Source organism: Castanea sativa, chromosome 4 (assembly GCF_040712315.1).
Source record: "Castanea sativa cultivar Marrone di Chiusa Pesio chromosome 4, ASM4071231v1".
NCBI classification, from domain to species: Eukaryota; Viridiplantae; Streptophyta; class Magnoliopsida; order Fagales; family Fagaceae; genus Castanea; species Castanea sativa.
The window spans coordinates 744,269-761,968 of record NC_134016.1 but is presented as its reverse complement, the minus strand read 5'-3'; the positions used below and the strand labels follow the sequence as shown (position 1 = coordinate 761,968).

Here is a 17,700-nt window from a genome sequence, read left to right as displayed (position 1 = left end):
CAGATGAGAAAAGCCATAGATGAGATGAAGGAGAACATGAGGCGGGCAAACCCAGTGGATGATATGGTTCACCGAACGGACTCCCCTTTCACAGCTTCCATCAATAGTCATCCCCTACCTCCAAAATTCAAAATGCCTTCCTTGGATTCGCATGATGGAAATCGTGACCCGTGTGACCACATTGCTACTTTCAAGACGACCATGCACCTTCAAGGGGTCTCGAACGAGATTATGTGCAGAGCTTTTCCTACCACACTTAAAGGACCAGCGCGGGTGTGGTTTAGTAAAATACCCCCAAACTCAGTGGGATCGTTTGAAGAGTTGAGTAAGCTATTTGTCAATAACTTCATTGGAGGACAACACCATAAGCGTTCCTCTTCTAATTTACTAACTATAGAGCATGGGAAAAATGAGAGTTTGAGGTCCTTCATCACCCGATTTAATAGGGAAGCCTTAACAGTAGACGAAATGGATGACAAGTTATTGTTGGTCGCCATCCATAATGGGGTCAATTCTGACTTGTTCATCCATAAGCTCTACGAGCAGGAGCCATAGACTATGGCCGAACTCGTCCATTTAGCCTAGAATTTCATAAATGCCGAGGATGCTATTATAGCCAAGAAGAGAAAGAGAGCAAAGCGCTTGGAAGCAGACCACCAGCGTTACGCAGATCAGGGACCTCGTCCAAAGAAGGCTCGGGTAGACGATAGAAAAGACAAGGATGGTAAGAAGGCAAGTTCCTCAGCGAAGAATCAGCAATACACGCCCCTGATTATGCCACTAGAGCAAGTTCTTATGTAGATCAAGGATGATCCGTTCTTGAGGTAGCCGGATAAGATGAAAGGAGATCCTAACAAGCGCAATAGGAGCAAGTACTGTCGCTTTCATAGAGACCACGAGCATGACACGGACGAGTGTTTTGATTTGAAGCAGCAGATAGAGAATCTTATTAGACAAGGAAAGCTAAGGAACTTCCTTGGACGAGACCAGAGAGATGAGAAACTGAAAGCTAAGGTGGAAGAGTCATCACAACCTCCACTAGGAGAGATAAGAGAAATTATTGGAGGAAACTCGATAGCGTAGTCATCTAAGTCGAGGCAGACATACCTGAAGGTGGTGCAGAACATCCAGTTGTTTGGACGACCTCCTAAGACGAGGGAAGTAGACGAGCAGGCCGTTACATTCACGGATGAGAAAGCAGGACGACTTCACCACCCACACGATGACGCGAAAGTCATCACCCTACTCATTGCTGACTACATGACCAGGAGGGTGTTGATAGACAATGGCAGTTCTGCGGACATTTTGTATTACCTCGCATTCCATCAAATGAGGCTAGGACGAGATCAGCTTCGATCAGTGAATTTGCCATTGGTAGGATTCGGAGGAATGAATGTGCAACCAGTGGGCACCATCACATTACCAGTGGTCGTTGGAACATATCCACAGCAGATAATCAAGGATGTAAATTTCCTTGTTGTTGATTGTACATCGTCATATAATGCAATTATTGGAAGACCAACTCTGAATAGTTTGAAGGCGGTAACCTCTACCTACCACTTGTCCATCAAATTCCCCACCGAGCACGAAGTGGGCCAAGTACAAGAAGATCAATTGGCCGCCAAAGAGTGCTACTTAGCCATGTTGGCGATGAACGAGCATATACATGCAATGAGTATAGACGGGAGAAGGATCGTAGCGGAACCCACTGAGGTGTTAGAGGACGTCCTTTTGGAAAAGTACCAGCCTAAGAAGTTCACTAGAATTGGGGCAAGCATGGAAGAAGAGGCAAAGCATGCTTTGGTCCAGTTTTTGAAGAAAAGCCTTGATGTGTTTGCATGGAGTCATAAAGACATGCCTGGCATTGATCCAAGTGTTATTACTCATAGCTTGAACGTATGTCCCTATTCAAAACCAGTGCGTTAGAAGAAAAGGGTTTTCGCTCCTGAGTGAGACAATGCCATCAAGGAAGAAGTCTCGAAGTTGGTTGCCGCGGAGTTCATCCGAGAAGTTTATTATCCAGATTGGTTGGCGAACGTGGTCATGGTGAAGAAAGCTAACGGCAAGTGGCGAATGTGCGTGGACTTTACCGACTTAAACAAAGCTTGCCCCAAGGATAATTACCCATTGCCACGCATTGACCAGCTGGTGGACTCGACGATAAATCATAGGGTGCTTAGCTTCATGGACGCCTTCTCAGGTTACAACCAGATAAAGATGGATGAAGCGAATCAAGAGAAGACCTCATTCATTACAAGCCAAGGGTTGTATTGCTACAAAGTGATGCCCTTTGGTTTGAAAAATGCAGGGGCGACTTACCAAAGACTAGTTAACCACATGTTCCATCATCAAATCGGGCAAAATGTGGAGGTTTATGTAGATGACATGCTGGTGAAAGCCAGGACGAGGACAATCATCTAGACGACCTTCAAGAGACTTTTGATACACTACGGCGATATAACATGAAATTAAATCCAAGCAAGTGTGCTTTCAGAGTTTCGTCGGGGAAGTTTTTGGGGTTCATGGTTTCGCACAGAGGAATTGAAGCAAATCCGGACAAAATCTAGGCAATACTGAATATGGAACTACTGAAAAATATCAAGGAAGTCCAGTCTCTTATCGGACGAGTTACCGCCCTTAACAGGTTTGTGTTGAAAGCTACTGACAAGTGTTTTCCATTATTTAAAGTCCTCAGAAAGGCATTTGAGTGGACAGACGAGTGTCGAAAGGTCTTCCAGGACTTGAAGACATATCTTATGACAGCGCCGTTGCTGAGTCTGCTGTACTTGGAAAAGAGCTGTATTTGTACTTGGCGGTGTCCCCACACGCAGTAAGCTTGGCGTTGGTCAGAGAAGAGGGGAGAATCCAGAAACCAATTTATTACACAAGCCGTGCAATGAGAGGAGCAGAAGGACGATACCCGATGATGGAGAAGCTAGCCTTTGCCTTGATTACGGCTTCCAGGAAGCTGAGGCATTATTTTCAAGCTCATATTATCAACGTCCTAACAGATCACCCCATAAAGAAGGCAATGAACAAGTTGGAAGCTGTTGGACGATTAATACAGTGGGCTGTTGAACTTAGCAAGTTTGACATCAGATACCTTCCAAGAAGTACGATAAAGGCACAGGCATTAGCAGATTTCATCGCAGAGTTCACCCCCAGTCAGGATGAGCTGGACAAAGATGAAGGAGTTGAAGGGTGGGTCATTAATGTAGATGGATCGTCTAAACTATATGCAGGAGGGATTGGAGTCATACTAAAGTCCCCTGAGGGTGACAAGCTGGAGTACGCGGCCCGTCTACAGTATCAAACCACCAACAATGAGGCTGAGTACGAAGCTTTACTCAAAGGATTGGAATTGGCTAAGTCCTTAGGGGCGGAGTCGATAATAGTCAGAGGAGATTCTTAGCTAGTCATCAACCAAGTAAATGGAATGTGTGATAATAAGGAAGATCGAATGAAGAAATACCTCAGCAAAGTGAAACGACTCGCACGAAAGTTTTCAGCAATAAGTTTTGTTCAAATCCATAGGGAGGAAAATATGGAAGCAGATGCCTTGGCAAAAGCAGCTTCGACAAGAGGAGTTACAGACGAGTATGACAATGTCCAATATATGCCAAGCATAGACTTTTCATACATACAGCAGATAGGAGGGGGAGAAAACTAAATGAGTCCAATAGTAATTTATCTTAAAGATGGAAGGCTTCTAGAAGACAAAGATGAAACTAGGAAGTTGAGGGTCAGGGCAGCCAAATACGTCCTCATAAACGAAGTGCTGTACAAGCGAGGTTTTTCCCAACCTTACTTAAGGTGTTTGGCTCCTAACGAGTCAAACTATTTTTTGAGGGAAGTTCATGAAGGAGCATGTAAAAGTCATTCAGGAGCGAGATCACTAGTCCATAAGGTCGTCCGTGCAGGCTACTATTGGCCTACAATGCAGGCAGATGCTAAGGCCTATGTTAAGGTTTGTGACCAGTGTCAACATTATAGCAATGTCCCTAGACAACCGTCAGAGTACCAGATCCCAATGATGACCCCATGGCCCTTTGCACAGTGGGGACTAGATATCCTAGGTCCCTTCCCCATGAGAACTAGACAAATGAAGTTTTTGGTAGTAGGGATTGATTACTTTACCAAGTGGGTAGAGGCCGAATCTCTTGCAACAATCACTCAACAAAATGTTAAAAATTTTGTATGAAAGAATATTCTATGTAGGTTCGGAGTACCCAGGGTACTAGTATCGGATAACGGACGTTAGTTTGACAACGCACCCTTCAAGGACTTTTGCAATCATTTTGGGATCAAGAATCACTATTCCTCACCCTCCCATCCACAGGCAAATAGACAAGCAGAAGTAGCAAACCGATCCTTGCTGAAAATCATCAAGACTCAGCTCGAAGGGGCAAAAGGGATATGGCCAAGAGAGCTACCAGGTGTTCTTTGGGCCTACAGGACGACTGTGCAAACTCCGACAGGAGAGACCCCCTTTAAACTAGCCTATGGAAGTGAAGTCATCATACCGGCAGAAGTTCATATTGTTAATCATCGAGTGATGAAGCATCAGGAGAGAGAGAATGGGGAACAACTTCGTCTTGATTTCGATCTTATTGACGAGGTAAGAATGGATGTGGAGCAAAGAACTGCAAGATACAAGAATCTTATGGCTAGGCAGTATGATGCCATGGTGAAACCTAGACGATTCAGTGTTGGGGACCTTGTTCTCAAAAGAGTCTCCTTAGCAACTAGGAATCCGGCTCATGGAAAATTGGGACCCAATTGGGAAGGACCCTACAGAGTAATCAACTGCAAGAGGCAAGGGTCATACTACCTGGAGGCCCTGGACGGACGAAAGTTAGAGCACCCCTATAACATGGAACACCTGAGGAGGTACTATCAGTGATGAACTTGGACGAAATAATCTGGGGGCGAGGTTGATACTATGGGCAACTACAGCCACAATTTGTGTTTACTTATACCTACTGTTGTGTTCTTAAACGTTTGCACCGTCTACAGACTAGTTTGTAAAAGACAAGGTTATGTATTTTCTTAAGTGTTTCAATAAGGCACCAGCTTCTAAAACGTGCCATATTTGTGGACAATATTCATGCAATAATATGGTTTGGATTTCTGATATACTTAATCTAGTTTCCATAATAATACCCACAAGGGGGCAAAAGCCTAAGACGAATGAAAATCTCTGGACGCAGGGATGTATCGTTCATAAGCTTTCCTTGAAATAAGGATAAAACAAAAAGAAAAAAGTTAAGACATACTCGTCCAAGCTTTCCTTGAGATAAGGATAAAGCAAAAAGAAAAAGCTAAGGCATACTCGTCTAAGAAAGATAGGCAAGAAAAAGGCATACGTTAAGGCATAAAGTTTCAAAGACGAGCAACTAGCCAATATGCCTCGATGTCTTAGGACGAGTAAAACATTATAAGCCTTTTTGCAAGAAGACGAGTGATAATTGCCCAAAGGAAGAGGTAAAGTACTGCAAAGTCATCATTATCGTCCTAAGACGAGTTCCACTTGTAAAGGTTTGACTAGCTAATAAAGACATCCATGCCTAGGTGGGTCGTCCATAAGAAAATCACATGGACGATCATTCAACACTTAGAACACTGTTTAAAAGCCAATAGCATAAATGGTGAAAATAATGGATAAGCTCGTCCATACAATAAATAACGGATAAAGGAAAAATATTTTTTAGTCTAAAGGGGGTAGACGACCATCGCCCAAAAACCCTTATAAAATAAGCCTTAAAAGGCAATTGTTAATAAACTCGCCCAGAACACTCTGGGCGAGGTAATTGTACTCAAATACATTTTAAAAAGGGTCCAAAAACAACGGACCAAAAGAAAACCAAAATAACAATAGCACTAATTTAAAAATTGTCTTCAAGAAGGGGGGCATCAACGGTGGGGTCGTCCTGAGATGGTTTGGTGGTGGCATCGTCCTCAATGTTAACATCGTCTGAGCCTATTTGGAGGAGAGAACTTATAGCAGCGCCAAGGTTGAGTTTAATGGTGCTAAAGTCAACTCCAGGAAAGTTGTCTATAGCATCCATCCTAAAATCTTCAAACCCTGCTACATAGTTCGTGTCCAGCAGGTCAGTTTACTCTTTGGACGCTTTGAACTCCTCCACTGCGTCGTCTTTAGCTTTCTTGAGGAGGAGACTCAGCTCGTCATTCTTCTTTTGAAGAAAGTCAAGACGGTCGTCCTTCTTAGCAGCATCGGATTTCAGGTCCCCCACCAAAGCACTCAACCCCTTGACCTCGTCCTCGGCCTTGTTCGCCACCTCGGCCCAAGTCCTGCAGTCATTTTTAATCTCTTCTATTCTTTTCTCTAGAAGGATCCTCGTCTTGTCCATCTCCGTGGCCTGCCTGGACGCAGCTATGAACTTCGACATTGCCTACATGGAAGATAAGAAGGTTCAAGATATAAAAATAACAATAGATAACATGGCTAAAGCAAGACGAGACAAAGATGCTCACCTTAAAAAGGTTGTGGACACCGGAGTGCTCAAACTCCCTCAAAGACATGTCGTAGCACGCAGCCACGTCCTCACCTGTTACAGCCTCTTGGAATCGTTCCCAAGCCAAATCCTCATTCTCCAATAAGTTCGTAGAAATCCTTTGAGGAGGCTAGGACGAAGCAAGAGCGTAGGTCTTGGACGGAGCGATGCCAACGGTCATAGATGAGTCAACATCAACGATTGTGATGGACGACAAGGAGGAAGGAGGGTCAGACTTAGCAGTTTCGGGCTTGGACGACCCATGCTTGGTCTTCTTCCCCCAACGACTAGGTAAGCTTCCCAGGTCCAAATTTTTGGACAAGCTTTTCCTCTTGTCTCTAGCAGCAGAACGAGGCTGGGGTTGAACTTCAACTCTGGCCGTCTCGTCAATCACTTCCTTCCCCTTATTCCTTTCATGGTTGCTATTCCTGAAAAACACATGTACACATATATAAAAAATAAAAAAAAATTTCAAAATTTCAAGTAAGAAAGGCACACATGTCTACAAATAGTTTGCTCGTGCGCAAAGGCTTCAACAGATGGATCAGGGCCAAGTCCCCACCTGTGCAAGCGTCAAAGAGTCACCAATGAGTGAAAATTCCTCTCGGGGTGTAGACAAGCTCTGTGAACGCGGTCACGATGAAACTTACTTAAAGAAGGACGTTTAACAACTGAAAAAAAAAGAGAGGAAAATTAAGGTTAGACAACTGTCTAAAGATAAAATATACCAAAACAAATAAAAAAGAATGAAGGAAAAACATAACATACCTTCTTGACAAAGGTTCCTTAATTCTCCAATATAAGTGGCAAATACATCTCTACCAACCTCGATAGGATGCCCCGCCAGAAACCAAAGACAAAGAAAAATTCCGTCTTCTAGTTTCTGTCAGACGAAGGCAAAAACTTAATCAACCTACAGTCATTGCCCCTAGCTGTGAACTGATAAAAACCTAGAGATTGACTTATCTCGGAGGGTTTATAATAGTACAGAAACTCGTCCACGGTGATAGGACGGTTCCCATCAAATACCTCCCTCCATAAGACTTGTATAGAGACAATAAGTCTCCACATGTTGGGGTTAAACTGGCAAACTCCCAAGCCCAGCCTAGTGAGTAATTCCCTAGCGAAGGCGTTCAAAGGAAATCTAAGCCCCTCTAGCAAATAAGCTTTGTAAATACTTATTCCAAAACGGGATTGGCAACACCATTCCCCTCGGACGGCTAACTTAGGATTCAGATTGTCTGGGATTTGGAACCAACTCCTAAGAGCATCTAACCTTTTCTTGTCCGTCTTAGAAGGGATTTATATAGCACAACTATACACAGTTTTTTCTTCGTCCAAAAGGGAGGACGGCGGGACACTCGTCAAGGTATCAGCTCCAAAGGCTGCCCTCGTCCTAATATTTTCCTGTAAGGTTTCGACGGGAATTCTAGGAACGCTAGAGGTATACTCCTCTGTTGTGTAGCCACTACTACTACTACTACTATCGTTACTGGAAGTGCTATAATTAGAAGAATCATGGTACTCGTCTATGGTCTTGTCTATACTGTCGCTAGACGAACAGGTAGCCATTTCAGACGTCCTAAAGCTTAAAAAGGAAAGCTTGAGAATGAGAGTAAGGGGAATACCTGACTCTAGAAGAAAGATACTAAAGACGCTGAGAACACTCCTAGACGAGGCGACAGACGAGAATGTCAAAACAGAAAATCTGAAAAAATGAGAGGGGCACGAGAGGAAAACCACTATTTATAGGCAGAGAAGTCTCGGTATTCACAACGATGAGACCAATGAGAAGGCGACGCGTGGCATCTGCCTCGAGGAGGTAAGTCGACATGACCAACCACCTATGAGAGCATGACACGTGGTACGCTGTTTGAAAAACAAATAAAATAGAAAATAATAATAATAAATGTTCTTGAAAAACTCGTCCTAAAGTCTGGCGATGTACTGTGTGACCCCTTGACGAGGGGGCAACTGATGAGGAATGAAGAAAAATTAAATTACTCCAAGACCGTCCATGGTCATCTACACCAGCGGCCGTCCAGAAGAAAGCACCAAGACGAGACTAACGCCCATGGTCGTCCTTAGGCGAAAACACACTCACAACACTCGTCCTAGGAAAAAGCTATCATCCCCGTCCTGAAGGGGTTCGTCCACAAGAGGACCCCTGGACGAGACCTTTACACTTGGAATTACTGACAACATTTCACCACTCCACAACCTACGCATAACTATCCAGTGACCGTTGTATGAGAAAATATAACATCTAAACGGTTGTGGAAGTTATCCCTGAACCCTCGCATCTCCTCAAATCCAGGGAAGGTTACAATCTCAATAACTATTCCTAGGACACTATATAAACACCCATTTAGACCAGAAAAATGTATGTTTTTACTTCTCCCAAAAAGTTGGAACTCCAAAAATATAGAGAGGAAACTAAATTTGCTATCGGAGGGTTCTTGACCGACGACCCCGGTCACCTTTGATCGCTTTTCTTTGTTTTTCAGGCCATCGAGAGAGCAAGTGGTCCTTTCAAGTCCGAAACATCCAGCCTACAGATTTTCTTTGCATCATCAAAATCAAATTTGTATTTTCAGTTTAAATTAAAATTAAGAAATTAAAGGTTTGTGTTTTAATTAGATTTAAGGTTTGTTTTTTAATTTATTTTTAATTTAGTTTAAATAATCTGATCTGACTTTTTTTTTTATTAATAAAATGTTGACATGGCATTTAAAAATGTCAAATAATCTTTTTTAATAATATTTTAATGGTCACATTAGCACCATGTCAGCAAATAGGGCATTCCGTTAGACACGTAGAATTTTTTCGTTGATTGGCTGACGGCAAGAACCATTTTAAAAACGATTTTCTTTTTTTAGGGATGACATTAGTAACAAAATCAATTTTGAGACCAAAATGAGAATTGACAAAAAATGTAGGGACCAAAACTATCTTTTAATAGTTCACGGCTAAAATAAATGACTTTTCAAAATAAAAGATGATTTTTTGGGATTTGTATTGCTTAACAATGAAATAATATTTATAAAAAATGCCATATATAAAATAAGTAAATAATCAAACTTTAATGTATATTCTCAAATTGAAATTGAGTGCCAATCACATTGCACCTAAAATTAAACACAACTATTAAATTATTTTGCAAAATATTAGATTATGAAATTAGTTTTCAAGATTATTAATCTCTTATATGCTTTTATTCTTTATCACAAATTAGCTATCCAATAAGGCATTTGTAATATATTGTTTTTTATGCTTTGAGACATTGATATTATGTAGAAGTGAATCTTGTGTGTTTGTTTTAAGTAGTTTTCAAAGGGTAAACAAAACTCCTTTGTGTTTGTGCTATTTCATTTTGATTAACAATGTTAGGATTTTTATAATTACTAAACAAATATTAATATGTTGAGTTGAGCTCTTTCTTAATACGAGTGGTAAATTTAAAGTATTACATTTCACACTAAATAATTTGCTATATGACTTATTAAATGGTAAATACATGTTTTAAAAAAGAATCATGCAAAAAATACGGGTCGACCTAACCCGCCCCACCCTACCCGTTTTGCCACATCTAACCACACTGCCATCAATAGTGCCATTTGCCATCATAAACTAGCCAAATGAGAATTAGTCAATATATTAGAAGAATTGAAAGTTGAAACAGAGAAGAATTATGGCCATTAGTGATGAACTAAACAGTATGAGAGAAAGAAAGAAAGAAGACAAAAGAAAGTGAATACACAATTTAGGTATTATGTCCACGTTATTATTCCTACTGTAGCCCAAATGTGCTGGAGGTTTATCATTTCCCATGAATCTCTTCCAGAGCTTGAAATAAAAATAATTAAGGGAGTGAATAAATAGATGGATTCTAACGAATAAAGAAGCAACACAAGTGCAGACTTCAACGAATCTCAAATGACAGCAGAAATAGGACCTGAACAACATATACTCATGCCTATCCATGTGCAGGACCTGATTCACAAGTTATGAAAATCAATTACTGCAGCACATATGACAAAATTATATTTGCAACTGCTTTAAACCAATAGTGGAAAATATATAATCTCTACAACCAAAATTGAAAGGGAAAACCATACACTAATGTACAAGATAGCTAGAGAGGTTTATAGAAGTACGAAATATGAAGTAACTTAAATATTATATGTAAATTGCATAGGACATTTTGCATGACCCAAAAAATTTTAAAGATAAAAAAAACCTTGTAATCTTTTTCAAAGGTAGAACAATGTACAACTCTGTAAATGCAGAGCAGTGCAATGTAATTGATAGCATGAAAGGATAAGAAATATTCAGGATTAATATTGCCACCCTTCTCCTCTACTCATCCATGATGAAAAGGAACTGTGGAATTGACAAACACGTATCATACACAACCTCTAGACTTCCTAGCTAGTCCTACCTTTTTTTTTCTTCTTCATTTCAAAGAAGTATCAAGTAGCAGTAGCATCCTGGATAGCCAACTTTGATGCAAGTTATTGAGTTGACAACCTCAGCACTAGTGTCTTCCAACTGACACAGCCTCTATCTAAAGGACCACCCCCAATAAACTTGTTTTCAAGATCCACTTCAAGAGCTTCAATGGATTGATCTTCTATCAAGCCTGAATTTCTCAATGAGAATGGGCTGGTGGGCTTTGGCTCGTTTTCAATGTTATACAGCAAAAAAATAAAACACCTCCTAGCAAACCTCTTTGCCTTGATTGCCATCAGTTTGGCCTGATAAAGAAAGAAGGAATGAAACGAGGGCAAAGAATGTGTCCTTATTCAGATGGAAGTGGAACAAAGTCACAAACAATGATGATTACCACTAGGTTCACTTCACCAAGAAGCATGCATTATGATAACACGAGTCCTTGTTCAGTTGCCTACATCATGGCTTTTATAAGCTTATCTTTCAAATGCAAACAAAATGGTAACTCAAAATCCAAATGGAGGCATGGAGGGGTGACATTGAAGTGAAGGCAGTAAGACATTTGTAAAAAAAAAATTCCTCTTGCATTTGGTTGAAAAATATTTCCTATACCGCATATGGATAATGACAGCCAATTAATTCAACACATAATTATTTCCTTTTTCCTTCTTTGTGCAATTTAATGGATATTTCAAATAAATTAGCAAATCACAATAACAAATATAAATAAAAAATTCAGCAACAATCCATAATCAAGACACCAAATTTTTACGTGGAAAACCCTTCAATGAGAAGGAAAAAACCACGGGACCTAGTCCAATAAAATCTTCCACTATAGAATATGAGTTTACAACAATCTTCTCTAAAAACAAACGTTATCTGCTACAAAGACAACAAAAACATGTCATTCTTGGATTACAACAAATATTCATCACACTAAGATACCAACAATAATAAAAAGAAGAAAAGATCCCACCAAGTGGGCTTTAGCATTTGAGCAAATGGAGAGGAATTTCAAGTAACAACACCATTCACACGAAGCTCTCTTCATTAGGAAATTTCATCAAAATTGGAGTTGAAACAACCTTCCAATTTTGGCTTGAAAGTATCTGGTTTTGTAGAAAATTTTTCTAGAATCCTCCTCTCCCATGCACAGAAACTTTAGTATTGCGAAATTTTCAACGCAGGGAGTGCAACTGTAACAAACAGATCAGAGTTGAATATTAACAAAGAATATGAAAACATAAGTAAATGCAATAATTCAAATGAAATCCTAAAAACTTTCTTAGTTTCTGAGAAATATTTGATATGCAAAAAGAAATCCAACCATAATGGAAGAACCACAATAAAATAGAGCTAAAATTTGAAGATACACAAAACCTATGCAGCAAAATATGTTAAATAAATATGAATTAATGGTTTGACATAAAACTCTTTGGATATCATTAACCTAAGAATAAGCATAGTAGAGAACAAATCATGAATAGTTAGTCAACTTCAAGGCTAAACAGCAAACAAAAGGTTTGAGAGAACATACCAGTTTTAAAGGATTTTGACCTTAGAACAAGATGTATCAAAGGTTTATCTTAAATTCTTAATCAAAGGAACATGGAAATCTTAGACCCTTTTTTACTAAACTACATGAGCAAGTTACACCATAAGTAGATTTTGTGGCTTCTTGCAAATGTATAGCTCATGCATAAACTATAGGTTCTCCAGTTACTGTAGAAGGTATTCTAACTATTTGGCTATGCGATTTTCAAATATGCTAGTGTAGAGTGTTCAAGTAGATGAAGAGGAGACAAAAGATTTAGGCCACCCACATATATAATAGCCTATCTTTCACTATTGACATGTAATTGACTAGAGAGAAGACTGATTCTTTTACTTTTCCTTTTATATTACAAAAGAATTTATCCCAAGTGAGAGATTTTAATTGGGTGTTGTTAGTAAGAAACTCAAGTGTGATGAACAGGTTGAAGATGCATCTGAGTATAAACTGTTTAGCCCATTAGGGGTGAATGTCCCTAGATTTCCCAACAATTGAATCTGGTAGGGGAGGTTAGTTGCCCATATGTTTTATTGGCTAGAGGCGAGTCCTAAGTGCTCTTATTTAGAAAGGTATCCTATTTTTTAAAAAAAGTAAAAAAAGAGTGAATTCAATAAAAGAGGAAAATTGGAAAATTTGAGAGAAATTGCAACTTTAACAAACTTTGTTGTCTTGCAATTATAATAAATTGTTCCTACAATTGGAAACAATAGATATTGTCTCAAAAGCCAACACATGACAACAATATAATTATAAGGGGAAAAAAAGTATGCTCAAAGCAAGCTTGAGAATATCCAAATAGAGGCCTTAATCTCCAAGGCTCTTTCATCTCATTTTATCTCATGCAAAGGACTAGCTACAATTGACAAAAAGTTTAATCTGCAGTTAGCAGCACTAAAGCTTCAGGTCATAGAAGGACATAGTTGGTCATTAATTGTCTAATGTTTCAAAAAGTTTTACACTAGATAGAACCTATGTGATCTTTTTGGTTAGCATCCTCAACAACCAAAGACATTCAACTCATTCACAAGAATTTACAACTTAATAGTTTGTTATATATATATATATATATATATATATATATATATTAAAAAACCAGTAGAGTCATGCATTTATCCAGTTTCAGGGGAAAGTTCCTCACTAAATTGTTGTGTTAAAAGAAACTAGAAACAATGATATTGGTGCCTTTTCTAAACCGTTAATGGAAGTCATCAAAATGGATCAACACCGTGGTAGCTTAAACTACTTATATCAGTATTCACCATAAGTAGCAAAACATAGAGTAATTTAATTTATCACTCCTTATAGTCACAAAACCTAATTGTATTAAAAATAGTGAATAATGTACAATCTGTGTTAGTTTATACAGAAAGATCCATCACCGTATGCTTAAGATATTGAGAACTATCCTTTGACCATTTGCCTGATCTAGAGAAACCACCAGAATGTCACCAGTTGAGAAAGACAATAATGTAAAGGTTAATGGAAAAAAAAAAAACCCAAAATAGATGGAAACTCTCAATCAAAGCTAGTATTTTAAAATTTTCTAATAGAGAGGTGTGCAAATAATATTTAGTTAAATACTTTTTGATGACAACCAACAAATAAAAAGACTAACTATAGGTGTCTACCTTATAATCCAATAAGCTGTTAAAGTCACTGGCATGAAAGCTTCAAGTTAGAAAACCATAACAAACAACATTAAAATTATTTATGTCATCAATTACTTCTCAAGTTTGAAAATAGCACCAAAATAATTCATGATGTTAACGAACTATATAGGAGTTTAAAATTCCAGGTTCACTTAAAGACAATGTCAGAGGCCATAGTCATATATTCAATATTTTCTCTCTATGGGTGAACATGATACTGAACTTTAAAATTCGTACAAATAAAAAGCCTACTTATTAGAGAATGGACAAGTCAAAACATTACAGTGAAGTCAATGCAATGGTAACAAGTAGAAGAGAATTTTACACATAAAATTAATAAGAAACAAACTAAAGGGATTGAATGAAACAAAAACTTAGTCTACATACACTATACAGCAAAATATGTTGCACACTTGCACTACATAAAATTACAAGTTTTAAACAAATAAAAGTGAAATCACAATAAAATAAGTGAACAAGAAATATGGTAAGTGAAAAAAAGAAAAACTAGTTTATTCAAAAGTGACAAGTTAAGAAAAAGGACGTTTGAGAGAAAATACCAATTTTAGATTATTTTGAGCTAGCTTAGAATAGGAACCAAAAGTTTTTCTGGATATTTGGAATAGGGTGAATCCTGGACCACTCTTTCCCTTTCCTGAAGTACATGGCCACTACTTTGGAAATGAAGGATAACCAAAATCTGTAAAGTATATGAACAACAAATTTAGTAAACAGCAAAAAAAATTGAAAGCAAGAAAAAGAACCGAAAAGAAAGGATTCATAATAGGGTTGTGAAAGAAAGGAATCAAATGAGAAGAAGATGAGATTGAAAGAACTCACTTCAATGAAACAATTGCATTGGAACCAAGTGCTACCTGTGGCTTACAACATTGATGCAATGATATCAACATGTGAAAATTACATATATAAGAATATCAAGATGGAACATATACTAAGTAAAAAGTTAGAAAATGTCATAGTAAAAGTGAGAGGAAAGAGTGGATAATTGGCATGAATGATATATACTTATTGGATTGAATTAGTACTTTATATATTAGAAGAGAAGAGAGGATTTAAGAAAACTTAACAATCTTATATACTTCCATTATCTTCGGACTAGATAAAAACTCCCTAAATTAATTAAATATTTCCTTCTGCTGAACATAATAGACATGTTGTCCCTAGTGACAGCACATTGAGGCAACAAATTTATTGATTTATAAGATGACCAAAAACAAAAGTATTTGGGGAAACTGAAGAGACAAAGGAAGAAATTCAGAGAAATTATGAAAATACTCCAGTGTTGTAGGAAAGGAGAGTATAAGAGAAGAAAGGAGGATGAGGTCGGAGAAAGCTTACTGGTCATCCATCTTAATAATATACATGATCTTCAAACTGTTTCGTGCTTCATACATTCATCAAAATAGATATTTGGAATGTGGGAAATCCTAGACCACTCGGCATTGCTCCCCTTTGCACATTTTTCATTAATTTGGGGAAATGATAGACATTCAACTCTTTGGTTGGCTTGAAAGTGGGTTAAAGCTCCATGAACAAAAAAATTCCTCCAGCTGAACAAAATAGATATGCTAGTACCTGCGTATCAAGGCAAGATATTTACCTTATTGAATAATCTTTTAGTTCTTTGAATAATGAGGATCCATGTGTTGTTTGGTTTGTACATTTGTTAGCTTTTTAACATCCTAGCTTTTTAGTTCTTTGAAGTTTTAGTTAGTTTGTTATGTCCATGTCAGCAACTAAAAGAGTCAAAGCAAAGGACATTCCACACTGTTCAAGCTAAGCTATCAATGACTTTCTTATCAAAAGGTGTCAAAGTACAATTCATCAATCTGATTGTACTCAATCTATACATTGCTTTGGTTACATATGAACACATATATGGAGTTGACATTGCACACCTTTACATAGACTAAAAGTTTTGTTTAAGTAGATATGCACATTGGCTACAAAATGCAGTGACTCTATAATATATATACACGCACCCCAGTTTGAATTAAATTATATATACAAATCCCAAATGGTAAAGAGAAAACATATTTAAGTACCTTGGCATCAGTTCTAATCAAGTTGGTTATTTTCCCAGATACAAATATCTTTTGAGCTTCATGATTTAGCCTTAAAATTCAAATTTTGGCAGTTCCCTTTAAAAGGTAAAAAGAACACATATAAAAATATTAGAACGATCAACACCTTTGGTGTTGTCTGAAACTTTATAAAAAAGTGAGTTAAACTTTGCTTACACCAGTAGAACAGGGGATCACATAACTTCATGAACCAGTAAAACTGTCCTTCCAATCCAAAAATGAAAACAAAAATCAGCAAGACCTTCACTCACCAAATTTCTCATTCTTATACAACTCAACTCTATTTTCCCACAGTAACTTCACTCTTATAAACATAGCAATTATGACCCAGCCCAAATCAACAAAATCTATTGCCAAGAACTGATCCATGAACTATTAGTATTATAGTATGAAGTCAAAAAAATACAAGGCGGGGGTATTTGACACCAATAAGTGAAGGTTTCAAGAAACGCTGAGACCAAGAATGAGCATGTGGACTCAGGCTCTAATAGTGACGAATCCAATATTTAAAATTTCCAAATCTCCAGAAATTTTCAATCTTGAAAAATTAATAGGTAATAGAGTGTGGAATATAACGTTTTATAGAGCTTTTGAGGATTGGGAGTTGGCGGCTTCGTATTCTCTTCTCCGGCTTATCCAAGCTCGTATCCCTCAGGGTAGTAGGAGAGACATCCTTTATTGGAGGCTCAAAGGGGATGGTATGTTTGATGCTCGGTCTTATTACCTAGCGATCCGGGGTGCTTCGGATTCTTGGCTTCCTTGGAAGGGGGTTTGGAAACCTAAGATCCCTAAGCGGGTGGCGTTCTTTCTGTGGTCTGCTGCTCATAGCCGGATTCTCACCCTGGATAACCTCATGCTTAAGGGTAGGCCTTTGGTTAATAGGTGTTGTTTGTGTTGCATGGATGGGGAGTCGGTTAACCACCTTCTCCTGCACTGTCCTGTTACCCACTCTCTATGGTATTCGATGCTTCAGGCCTTTGGGATTCCTTGGGTTATGCCAGGATCGGTGGCGGAATTGATCTCTTGCTGGCATCAGTGGCATGGAAAGGATAAGTCGGACATATGGAATTTGATTCCAGGGTGCTTAATGTGGACTGTGTGGTTGGAGCGGAATCGCCGTTCCTTTGAGGACAAAGAGAAGACCTTGTTTGAGCTAAAGCTTTTATGCCAGCGTAATCTATTAGAGTGGTCTCGGTGTTGGGGGTTTACTAATTGTTCTTCTCTCTCAGTGTTTATGTCCTCTCTTAGCTTTGTTCCCTAGTAGTTTTTCTCATTCTCTTGTTGTTCATCATCATGAACTTCTTGTATGTCTTTCTTTTTCTTTTCTATATAAGCTTTCTGATTACTTATCAAAAAAAAAATAGTTTGATGAAAGAAAATAGGCTAGTAATCAGAAATTTGAAAAGAAGCAAGACAACTGCTAACAA

The 17,700-nt window shown here is 38.4% G+C and overlaps 1 pseudogene; it reads right to left on the bottom strand.

The window, feature by feature from the left end:
• Nucleotides 1-11,461: 11,461 nt before the first annotated feature.
• Nucleotides 11,462-17,700, bottom strand: part of LOC142631933 (putative disease resistance protein RGA3) — a 38,352-nt pseudogene continuing 32,113 nt past the window's right edge.